Source organism: Girardinichthys multiradiatus, chromosome Y (assembly GCF_021462225.1).
Source record: "Girardinichthys multiradiatus isolate DD_20200921_A chromosome Y, DD_fGirMul_XY1, whole genome shotgun sequence".
In the NCBI taxonomy this organism is placed as follows: Eukaryota; Metazoa; Chordata; class Actinopteri; order Cyprinodontiformes; family Goodeidae; genus Girardinichthys; species Girardinichthys multiradiatus.
The window spans coordinates 32,896,044-32,906,469 of NC_061818.1; the positions used below are offsets into that span (position 1 = coordinate 32,896,044).

At 39.0% G+C, this 10,426-nt stretch overlaps 1 long non-coding RNA gene across 2 annotated transcripts; it reads right to left on the reverse strand.

The window, feature by feature from the left end:
• Nucleotides 1-407: 407 nt before the first annotated feature.
• LOC124863976 lies at nt 408-2,244 on the reverse strand. 2 transcript variants are annotated; one of them, XR_007037235.1, is made up of 4 exons: nt 1,913-2,244; nt 1,680-1,786; nt 798-860; nt 408-574 (listed from the first exon to the last, which is right to left on the reverse strand). It is a non-coding gene; the product is annotated as an uncharacterized LOC124863976 (long non-coding RNA). The 2 variants fall into 2 exon arrangements; XR_007037234.1 differs by lacking the exons at nt 408-574; nt 798-860 and adding an exon at nt 1,176-1,244.
• Between the last annotated feature and the right edge of the window lie 8,182 nt (nt 2,245-10,426).

Consider the following 10,426-nt stretch of genomic DNA (forward strand, 5'->3'; position numbering starts at 1 on the left):
CTTTGACGCAACTGGCTCAGTTGTGAGAAGACTGGTGAGACCAAATGGTACATCTGGCCACATCTTCTTATATCAAGGCGTTCCGACAGGGGACAACTGCTCAGTCCCAGTTGTGCAAATGCTGTCAGAGAGACACGACATTAATGCAATTGCAACATGGCTGACAGAATGGCTTCGTACAGGTGCTGCTATACCAAAGAAAGCCGTGAGGGACTTTTCTCTGGCTATTCTTGGTGCTCTGGTGAAGGCCTTCACTCCTTACCCCGATCTGAAGACATACATTAACGAATGCTTCCGTGTGCTACTTGGGAACCAGTCTGCAAAACTTACTCCTTGTTTTATCAGGGTTGATGTGGCACACTGCATAAAGATGATCTGTCAGTGGGACTGCCTGAAAAACAAGTCACACCATGTCAAAGATTTCTTTGTCAGGGCAATAGCAAAGCTTCTTCAATCACAGTGCTTGGACCATGCAAAACAGCTAATACATGCCATCACTGTTGTGGCCCTCAGTGAGGCAGAGGGTGATGATAGTTCTGGAGTCCCTCTCGAATCAGAGATGTGCAAAAAATATCTAAAAACCCAGATCACAGAAGACTCCATCATCATTCCAGCTGAAGATCCAAATGAAATGCATCAAGTGGATCCTTTTGATGAGATCCAGACTGACCTACACGGCTGGGTATCAAACATATGCGAGGAGAGCAGGTCACTCGCTGCAGCCAATGGGGATAGGGATAACATCCATTTCCTCCCTGATATTGTTCCACACATAATAAGACTAGCAAGTTACTTACCACTTTGGACAGGAGTAATGGTCCCCCTCTTCAAAAGCACCAACCTCACAGCAAGCTCAGCCACTGTTGAAGCAGAATTCAAAAATGTAAAGCATGGCCTTTTTAAACACGAGAACTTACCCTTTCGAGTTGATCGCTTTATTTCTCGTCATCTTTCCTTTATTGAAGAAAATATGCGGATTTGTTCTGCAAAAGCGAAAAATGATGAGGAAACATCTGGATTAGCAAAAGTTTCCGAAACAAACTCTGTATCCATGACTACCCACTGTGCTGAAGCCAAGAGAAGAATGAATTCTCACCATTCTGTAGATTCCGATGAAACCACAAACATTCCTCCAACAGATGAAGACGTGGTTGAAAACTGGAGGGGACTAATTCTTCCACCCAAAAAAAGGAAGAGGACTTCTTATCTCACTTCCTGCACTGAATGGCTCCATGCAGATCCATCTTTTGGGGCAAAAAGAGTGAAAGTGGGACTATTAAAAAATGGAAACCTGCATCAACCTATTAGAGTTGGGAAATCAACAATCTCTGTTCTGAACACATGTGCATTTGATGCGTTTTGTCAGTGCTTATGCTGTGCTTTCTGTGACAGCTCAGCATTTCAAAATGTTGTCGGGAACAACAGTGACAACCCCATCTTGCTGCTGGTAAAAGCCATTGCTACAGATGGTGTGACCCCAAAGATCTATTCACAGAGGGCAGAGCTGCTAAGTGCAATGTTTGAAAAAATCCAGTTGAGGTCTGGTGCCCATCAAATCGATGCCCAGTGCAATATCTCCACGGTCATTGGAAAAACAATGAGAAATATATCCAGCGTTTACATCTCAAAACACTGCTCTTCACAGTTATGCCAGCTAAACAAAGGAACAAGGGAATTACCATTTGTTTCTCCTGACATTTCTGTGCTGATGGACTCTGGCATGGCTCAGCTTGACATTTCAGTGGAAAACGGACTCTTCCTTCCGGAGTCTCCCTGCCTTCGCCCACTACCGAAGGAATCAGAATGTCCAGTTGAAGTCAAAACAGGAGCCAGCACCTCAGGAAAAATACTCTGTGCTGGAACTGTTACTCACAGCTACAGCATTGGAGAAATAACATGGATTGACACTGACCTTGCAAACACAACTCAGTTTCCTTTGAGTGAATTTCCCCCCATTGTTGCTCTCCAAGGAAAGACATTCTCTTTGAGAGGAGTCATCGCTTTCAAGGGAAGCTTGACTAAAGATGGTCTGGGACATTACATTGCATACTGCCGAAGAGCTCCATGTGTGTGGGAGCTTTATGATGACCTGGCAAATATAGTGAAGACTGTGTCTGAAAAGAAGACAATACAACCACATGCAGTGTTATACACAGCAGACTGAATGCTGTGAATCAACACATTTTGGGGGAAAATTTCTGAGAAGCCCAGATCAAAAGGCAAATACATTTTGCCATGGTTTGATATTCCCGACCAGAAATAGGTTATATTTTAATGTTCTTTGTTACAAGTTCTTAGATGGTTAAATATGCCATATTTTACCTGTGGTGATTTATAACATATAGTTAATTTTCCAAATCAGAAGTGTTTATTCTTCTTTGAAAGTATAATGTAGATTACATTTTCAAACAGTAACTTGGTTATGTGTGATCTCAGAAGTCATGGTTACCTCTCTCAATTAATTAGAATAGAAAACCTTTATTGTTCCACAATAGGAACATTTGAGTGTGTCAGCACCAAACCATAAGGCAATGAAAGTACACAGATTCATATTTACCTAAAAAAGTAGAAAACGTACCCAAACTAAAAGCTATAAGAAACAAAGTGCAAAAAACAATCACAAAGAGGCTGAATAGGATTTACAGTAAAGGAGAGGAAAAATAAAATACTGTGCAGTTATCAGTAAGGTATAGGTTATATATATTAAATTAGGCGTGCAGAACAATCAGGTGACAGTGGTGACAGCATTTATGTAAACACTTGATCAGATAAAAACTTCAATATTGGCATGAAAGTAGAAAACCTATTGTTTGTTGGAAGCAGTGATGGTTAGCCTATAAAGTCTAACAGCAGCTCTGATCTGCAAAAAAGTACTTTTGTCCACTTAAGGTAAAGCTTCACTTAGGCTAAAGGACCTCTCCATGTCTTTACTAGCTTCATGCACGGGATGGGAAATACTGTCCAACTATGAATATATTGGTCATGTGCCCACCTCATGCCTTGAATAAAGTGCAAAACACTATAACAAGGCATACATTTTACAACATCGGATAAAAACACAATTTAACTTGCATGATGAAAGAAAAACACGAAATTAATAACTGCTTGCATGGTGGTGATGATGTTCAGCGCAGGCCATAGACGTCATCGATTTAAGTTGTCAGTGATCGCCTGAAAGAAAATTATATAGCTTGTACATAAAAGCGGCACAAACAGCATTAAAAGGTAGACCACTCCGGTTCAATTTGGAGCAAAATGGGGGGATGGTGACCTCTGCATGACCTAAAAGAATATTCTTTAATATTTCAGAAACCAAAACAGCACAAACAAAAATTTCAACGGCGCAAACGAAGCACTAACCATTCTGTCTATTTGCTGGAATTTTTCAAGTGGGTGGGGTGTCAGCTTCACGCAGCTCGGTTGGCAGATTCCTCATCGCCTCCTCCTTCTGCCGTTCAACCCAGCGATCCAAGGCGTCTGCCTTCTGTTTCTCCGCGGGGTCTGTGTTTTGCGGAAACATTCTGTTATGGTTTGCGAGATATTTGACCCCAGAATGCAGACGAGCAGGCATCGTGACGGTAAGGGCAAAAGATTTAATAACAAAAAACTCACTCACAGCAGGAGGCAGGAACAAAACAACAAACGGGCAGACATGAGCATGAGAACAAGACATGAGCATGAGAACAAGACATGAGCATGAGAACAAGACATGAGCATGAGAACAAGACATGAGAATGCAATGAGTTGTTTCCGCAACGACTAACTGAACAGGTGTGTATAAATGGAGCATGGTACAGGTGGAAAACAAAACTGATTAACATGGTGCAGGTGAACCGAATAAACTTAATCGACAGACAGAACAAAACGTGGCTGCGGCAAAAACAGAGACTCTGATATACAAACAAAACATGAACAAGACTAAAACATGACCAGAAAAATAATAAACAAAAGCATGATTCAAAACTTGAGCAGTGAAAAACATAAGGAAAAAACCTGAAACCAAAAAACCCCAAATCATAACAGTTTGCCTGTCTGTTTCTCCATTGCTCCCAATACCCAGCCTTTTTCTCAGCCCATGCTCCTTGCCCTGTTCTCCTTGGGCTCCCCTATAGGTTTTTGCTGTTTCTTTATTAATAAATCATCACCATGCTCATAACGTGTTCCTGTCTGCACCTAGGTCCTACACTCCAAACACACAACATGACAAATACTAGTTTAATTATCTAGTAAAGTCATTAGTCTGTGATTTGTTATTTGAAAAAAATCACAATTTTTTCATAATTTACCAACGAACTCTTTTGAATTAGGTGATTAAATAAGAGATTCTCATCTTCTGTCAAGTCTTTTTTTCATTCACCTTCATTAAAGTTTTCAGCCAAAGTATTCACTGCAGTTTGTAGACAGATACATAGATGAAATTGACTAAAGGCAGCAGTTGACTCTTGGCTGTTAAATCCAGCTGCTCCCTCAAAAAGATAACTTCCTGTCAATTGAGGGGACTCTTCAGAAAGTGAAGAATGGGCAAACTGGAGGGATGCCATGAGGGTATTCATAGACCCCATCTGCTCCGTTCTGCATGACTGGCAGCTTAGCCTCACATCCACAGAACTATTCTAGGTTTTTCAGGCTAGACTCTGTTTGCATGAAGAAGTGAAGAATTTCTCACAGAAGATGGATACTATAGCACATTTATTTTATATGACTGCCTTTCATGTCTTCTTTTTGCATTAATTTCTCACTGTCCTTTAAAAACTGTCTTTCCAGATGACATACAGACTTTTACACAAAATAACCAATAGGAATGCACAACAACGCTTTACCTCTGTCCATGTGCCTTATTTGAATATTTATTCTGTGTAAGGAAACTCAAAGTTGAAAACTGTGAGGGGCCAAATCCTGGATTCCTGATGATATTTGGTTAGCACACTTCCTTTGTGGTTGCTTTTTTACTTAAAATTTTAAATATCAAATATGGGATTCACTATTTTTAAGACAGCCCACAGCTGATTACTCGCACGTTTTGAACAGAATAAGACATTTCCTTTTCCTCCTACATATGAGTTAGTGAGAAATACACTACATTGGTAAAACTATTTGCTCATTTCCCTTCATACAGATATGAACTTGAACAACAGACCTGCAGTTCTGTTGTGGGATAAGTCGATAGAACCATTCCATAGTAAACCCTTGCCAACTGAATTGTTTTAATTCAGCTACACTGAAATTCTTTGATCATAAATGGCCTGTTCAAGGACATCCTGCAACATAGACCGTGTTGTTGTTTTCACTCTCTGTTTGCCTATGAAGTGTTGTGCACTCACATACTGTAGCTGCTACTGCCCCATAAAAACCCTCCCGTTCCACATTTGTCTATATGGCCAAAATCCAACTCTTCTCAAGCTTATGCCAACTGTTCCTCTGTTAAATCAAGATAAGATTATTCTTCTTTTGAAATATACACTACAAAATGATGCTGCAAGGTCATCAAAGTCACTAACAAACAATTTGTTTTAACCATTCCTAGGTGGACTTGCTGGTGTGCTTTAGATCACTATTCTGTTTCATAGCCCAGAACACTTGCAATTAAAAAAACATAAAAAGTCAATTTAATCTAATCATACAGACAGATTCAAAGTCCATTAAATACAGTCAAGTTTGATTCTAATTATCAAACAATGCAGTCAAGTTCAGATTATTATTCAAATTGGTAAAAACGTTTTCCATCTGAGGAAACCCTCCCGATTGCATCTGGTCACTGACTTCCAGCATTAACTCCTCCTGGACGAGGATGTAGGGACTGTCACTTGTACTGAGTTGTTCAATTTGAAGGAGTCCCTCATACAGAGCATACATGCAGCGACAGTGGAAAAGAAAACTATGTTTGACTTTCATTATTATGTTCTCTCACTAAATTGTTGTGTTTTATGCCAAGAAGATCCACCTTTGTCTCGTCAGTCCACAGAATAGTCCACAATGTCTTGTGATCATGAAGCTGTTATTCGACTGATGTTAGTCTGCTCATTGTGTTCTTTTTGGTCAGCAGAGGTTTTTATCTCGCAACTCTCCCATGGATGCCATTTTTGTCTAGTCTCTTTTTTATTATTGTGGTATGATGAATCATGAGTCAAGCAAGGCCTGTGGTGCTCTAGAGACCTACTACATGATTTGTTGATGCCGTCTTGGGGTCATTTTAGTTTCCCACTGTTCCGTGTTATATCCAGTGGTAGGTAATAGTGGTGTGCAGGATTCCCAAAATTTTAGAAATGGCAAAACCCTTTCCAGACTCATCGCAGACCTAGATGTCACATGCCTGTTACACAAAATTCTTCCCCACAAAATACGAGGTGCCTCTGAGCTCCCTCTGCCCGTTCATAAGTCAGGAGCGTAACAGAGACAAACTGATATCAACCCCCCTCACTGCTTTGGTCATGTCTCAAAACATATGGAAATAGCAAAAAGGTGTCTTAATTTCAAGTAGGTTCATGATATGTTGCTTTTGAGACTTTCTTGTCTGCTTTATGTAGTTGGACAGGTTGAATTCAAGTGATTTCTAGATTTCACAGATGTGCCAGCTTTTTTTTTAATTTTAATATAAAAATAGTCATGTAAAATTTGCATGATGTATTATTAAAATTAGTTTGATGATCTGAAATATTTAAGTGTGACAAGTTGGCTAAAAAAAGAAATATGTCAGGAGGCAAATAGTTCTTCAGAGCACTTTGTCTTGTAACGAATGTTTTTACTATTGTATGGGCATGATTTGAAGTTTTCATTTGCTTCAAGTTTTTTATTACACACAGCGTCCACAGCAAAATATGCATGCATTTAATCCAACTTTTATTTTAAGATTTGTGATTCAAATATTACCTTAAGATGACATTCTTTGTTTTTTTAAAATTTGTGTTCAGTGGCAGCAGAATTCCCTGTTAGATGGTGTCAGATGCGCTGCACCACTGAATATTTCTGTATCTCCTGGGATTTCACTGCAACTTGTGATCACCAATCAGTGCTGCAAATTCATTCATGCATTTTATCTACTTTTTTTTTCTTTTCAGGATCAAATGATATTTTAGTTGTAGCTAAGTAAATAATATAGTGTTTGGCAGTTCATTTAATTTACTCACTGGAAAGCAGTATGTCTTCCCAGTTAGGAAGATTCCAGTCTTTAAAGGTAACGTCATGTTAATGGGAGAACCCAAGGAGATGTCACTTTACTTTGTGTCAGTCAAGTCAGTTTTTTTGTCACCTCGCAGGCACATTAACTTCAGCTTGTAAAGAGAACATTAATATCTGTGAGGCTTTAAATTATATTCATGGATTGCAAGGTTAGCTTAGCAGCTAATTTCTTTTTTAACTGGCTTCTTTTAAAGCATTATCAGTGTTTTCAAAGCATGTAGAATAATGCCCACATTTAGGTTTAGAGGCACTTGTCTAGAAAGTGACCTCACGAACAAGTTGTCTGAAGAATGTATACTACAAAATATAAAAATAAAAATAGAAATGGAGATCACATTTTTGTTTCAAGGAAAAAGTAAAAGCTCACCAAAGAAACTTGCCAATGGGAATGACTAAAGTGCTGCACCTGGATGTACAAAGAGGTAGCCTTCATAATAGGTTCAGTCTGATATGGCATCTTGTGACAACAGGATGTAGTCTTTATAGAAAGAAACAATCAGTCCTCTGATGAATGGCCTAATTGGCAGAATGCATTGACCGTATGCTCATCATGTTTTGAGGCCAGCTTTACAGTCCGATATTAAACGAAAAGTTAACAGAAAACTGCTTAAGTATGTTTTGCTACTTTTTATAGTCTGTGAATGTTTACTCCAGGAATTTGGATGGAAAACATTTTGATAAAACAGAAAAGGTTGGAAGCAGTTTTTGCACAACTGGTTTTATTAGTTAACATTTTCTTCAGGTACAGTGCCTTGCAAAACTAGTGATACCTCTTGAACTATTCACATTTTTGTTATGTTACAAGCACAGACGTTTTTAAACATTTTTACAAAAAACAATCAGAAAATTGCAACATGCACTGTTTGATATCTGCATCCTGAAAGTTTTGTCCAAAATTTGTTATTTAAAGTAGCTCAAGCTCAGTCAGATTGGATGGAGAGCACCTGTGAGGGATACTTTTCTTGTCAAATTTCCAATTGGATTTAGGTCTGGACTTTAACTGGACTATTTTAACAGGTTAATATACTTGGATCTTAATCATTCCATCGCATCACTTGCTTTATGTTCAGGGTTTTCGTCTCTTTGGAGACTGAACCCCCAACAACAGAGTAAAAATGGGCACAGTGAGGAAAAAAAGAAAAAAAGTGGCCAAGGAAAATGTTCAAATGAACAATAATGAATATTTAAAATGCATTTGTTATACACAGCAACATTCAGTGAAAAAACATTCCATGCAATGCATTTCAAACCAGCTCTGTGTTATTTAGGGTAATTGTTGTGGCTTAAACCCCTCTGTGTTACCTTAACAAGCTGATCAAACAAACTAATGAGAAACGTTTTGAGACTTTCAGATTTCCATCCAGGATTTGCCCATATTTAGCAACATCTGACTTCCCACAAGCCCATCTTCCTCTCCTTGCTGAAGAAGAGTGTCCCCACAGCATGATGTGGCAGCCACCATTCATGGTTCATGGTAAGGGGGTCTGTTCAGGATGATGTGCAGTTTAAGGTTTTTGCCACACAGCGTGTTCAGTTTCTGATCTCATCTGATTAATGAAGCTTATTCATCATGTTTGCTGTTTTTCAAGGCTCATAGTAAACTTCAAACAGGACCTCTAACGGCTTTAGTTCAACAATTTCTTTATTCTTACCACTCTTCCATAAAGGCCAGTTTTGTAGAGTGAATAACTTAAAAACTGGCCTGTCAACAGATTGCTCCTAGGTGAGTTGTGGATCTCTGTAGCTCCTTAAGAGATACCATGGGCCTCTTGGCTGTCTGTCTGATTAATGCTCTTGTTGCCCAGCCTATTTGTTTAGGTAGAGGGGCATGCATTGGTGGGTTTGCAGCTGTGCCTAATCTTTCTGTTCTGTTCTATTGAATGGAGCTCTGTGAGATGTCCAAGGCTTGTGATGTTGTTATAAAACCTAATCCTGATTTAAACTCCACAACTTTCTCCCTGACCAGTCTGCTGTTTTGATGCATGATGCATTTCATTCACTAATATTTTCTAACAAACATCTGAGGCCTTCACAAAACACAAGAATAAATTGAATGCAGGTGGACTATTTACTAATTAGATAAATACAAAAGCATATAAGTGTACCGTATTTTCCGCACTATAAGGCGCACTTAAAAACCATTAATTTTCTCAAAAAATGACAGTGCTCCTTGTAATCCGGAGCGCCTTATATATGGATCAATTGGTTAATTGGTTGATCCATACTGGTTGTACACGGCGTTCTGTCAAAATGTTTCAGTACGACTGGTAAACTACAAAGCCGCACCGCTTGCAGCATTACGGCTACCGTAGTCAGGGGCGTCACAAAGTAATAGCGGTAAACACCTGTACTGTGCTTACTCCTAGTCCAACACCACTTGTGTGTGTATAACGACCCCAAAATTGCACCTTTCAAGAGACACGCTTACGATGCTGAGTTCAAACTCAAGGCTGTCAGTCGAACATGGGAATAGAGCAGCAGCGAGAGAATTCAACAGTTAACGCTACTATATTGTGAATGTACTAACGTTTGATTTAGTGCATCAAACTGTTTCTTTTACGTGTTTACTGAATCAGGGAAAAGTTCCCTTTCACGTTTTAACTAACGTTTGATTTCAACTTCAACTTCATAGACTCCAATGCATTCCTAACGTGCGGTTGGCTCTATTCAATAGAATTCTATGTAGAGGAGACCTTACCATGAGAGTGAATGGAGTTATCAGAACGCTGGTTTGTAGTGTATTAATAAAGTTTGACTGACTGACTTATCTGTTTTGTTGACATTCTCTTTAGCACAGCTCCATCTAGTGGATGCATAACGCAACCCCAGTCAAACGTTTGACTGCAGTAGCTTCTATTCTATGCGCCTTATAATCCGGTGCGCCCTATATATGAAAAAAGTTATAAAATAGGCCATTCATTGAAGGTGCGCCTTATAATCCGGTGCGCCTTATAGTGCGGAAAATACGGTAAGTGTGTGACTACTTTTGCAAGGATCAGTATAAAAATTGTAGAAAGTGAAGAAAATTCTAGAATGTAAATTACTTGCACAAACAAAGCTACATTTTTGCAGCAAATCTTAGCATCTTTGGACACTTAAACATTTCAGGAGAAAAATCAGAAAACAAGACGACTGTGGAGAAAGCATTTACCGCCTTGACAAACAAATGAATTCTGGTCTAATCTACTAGAACAAACATTTCAGATTGTGATAAATATTCAAGATTTTTCACTTCAACATTCCTCTTTCA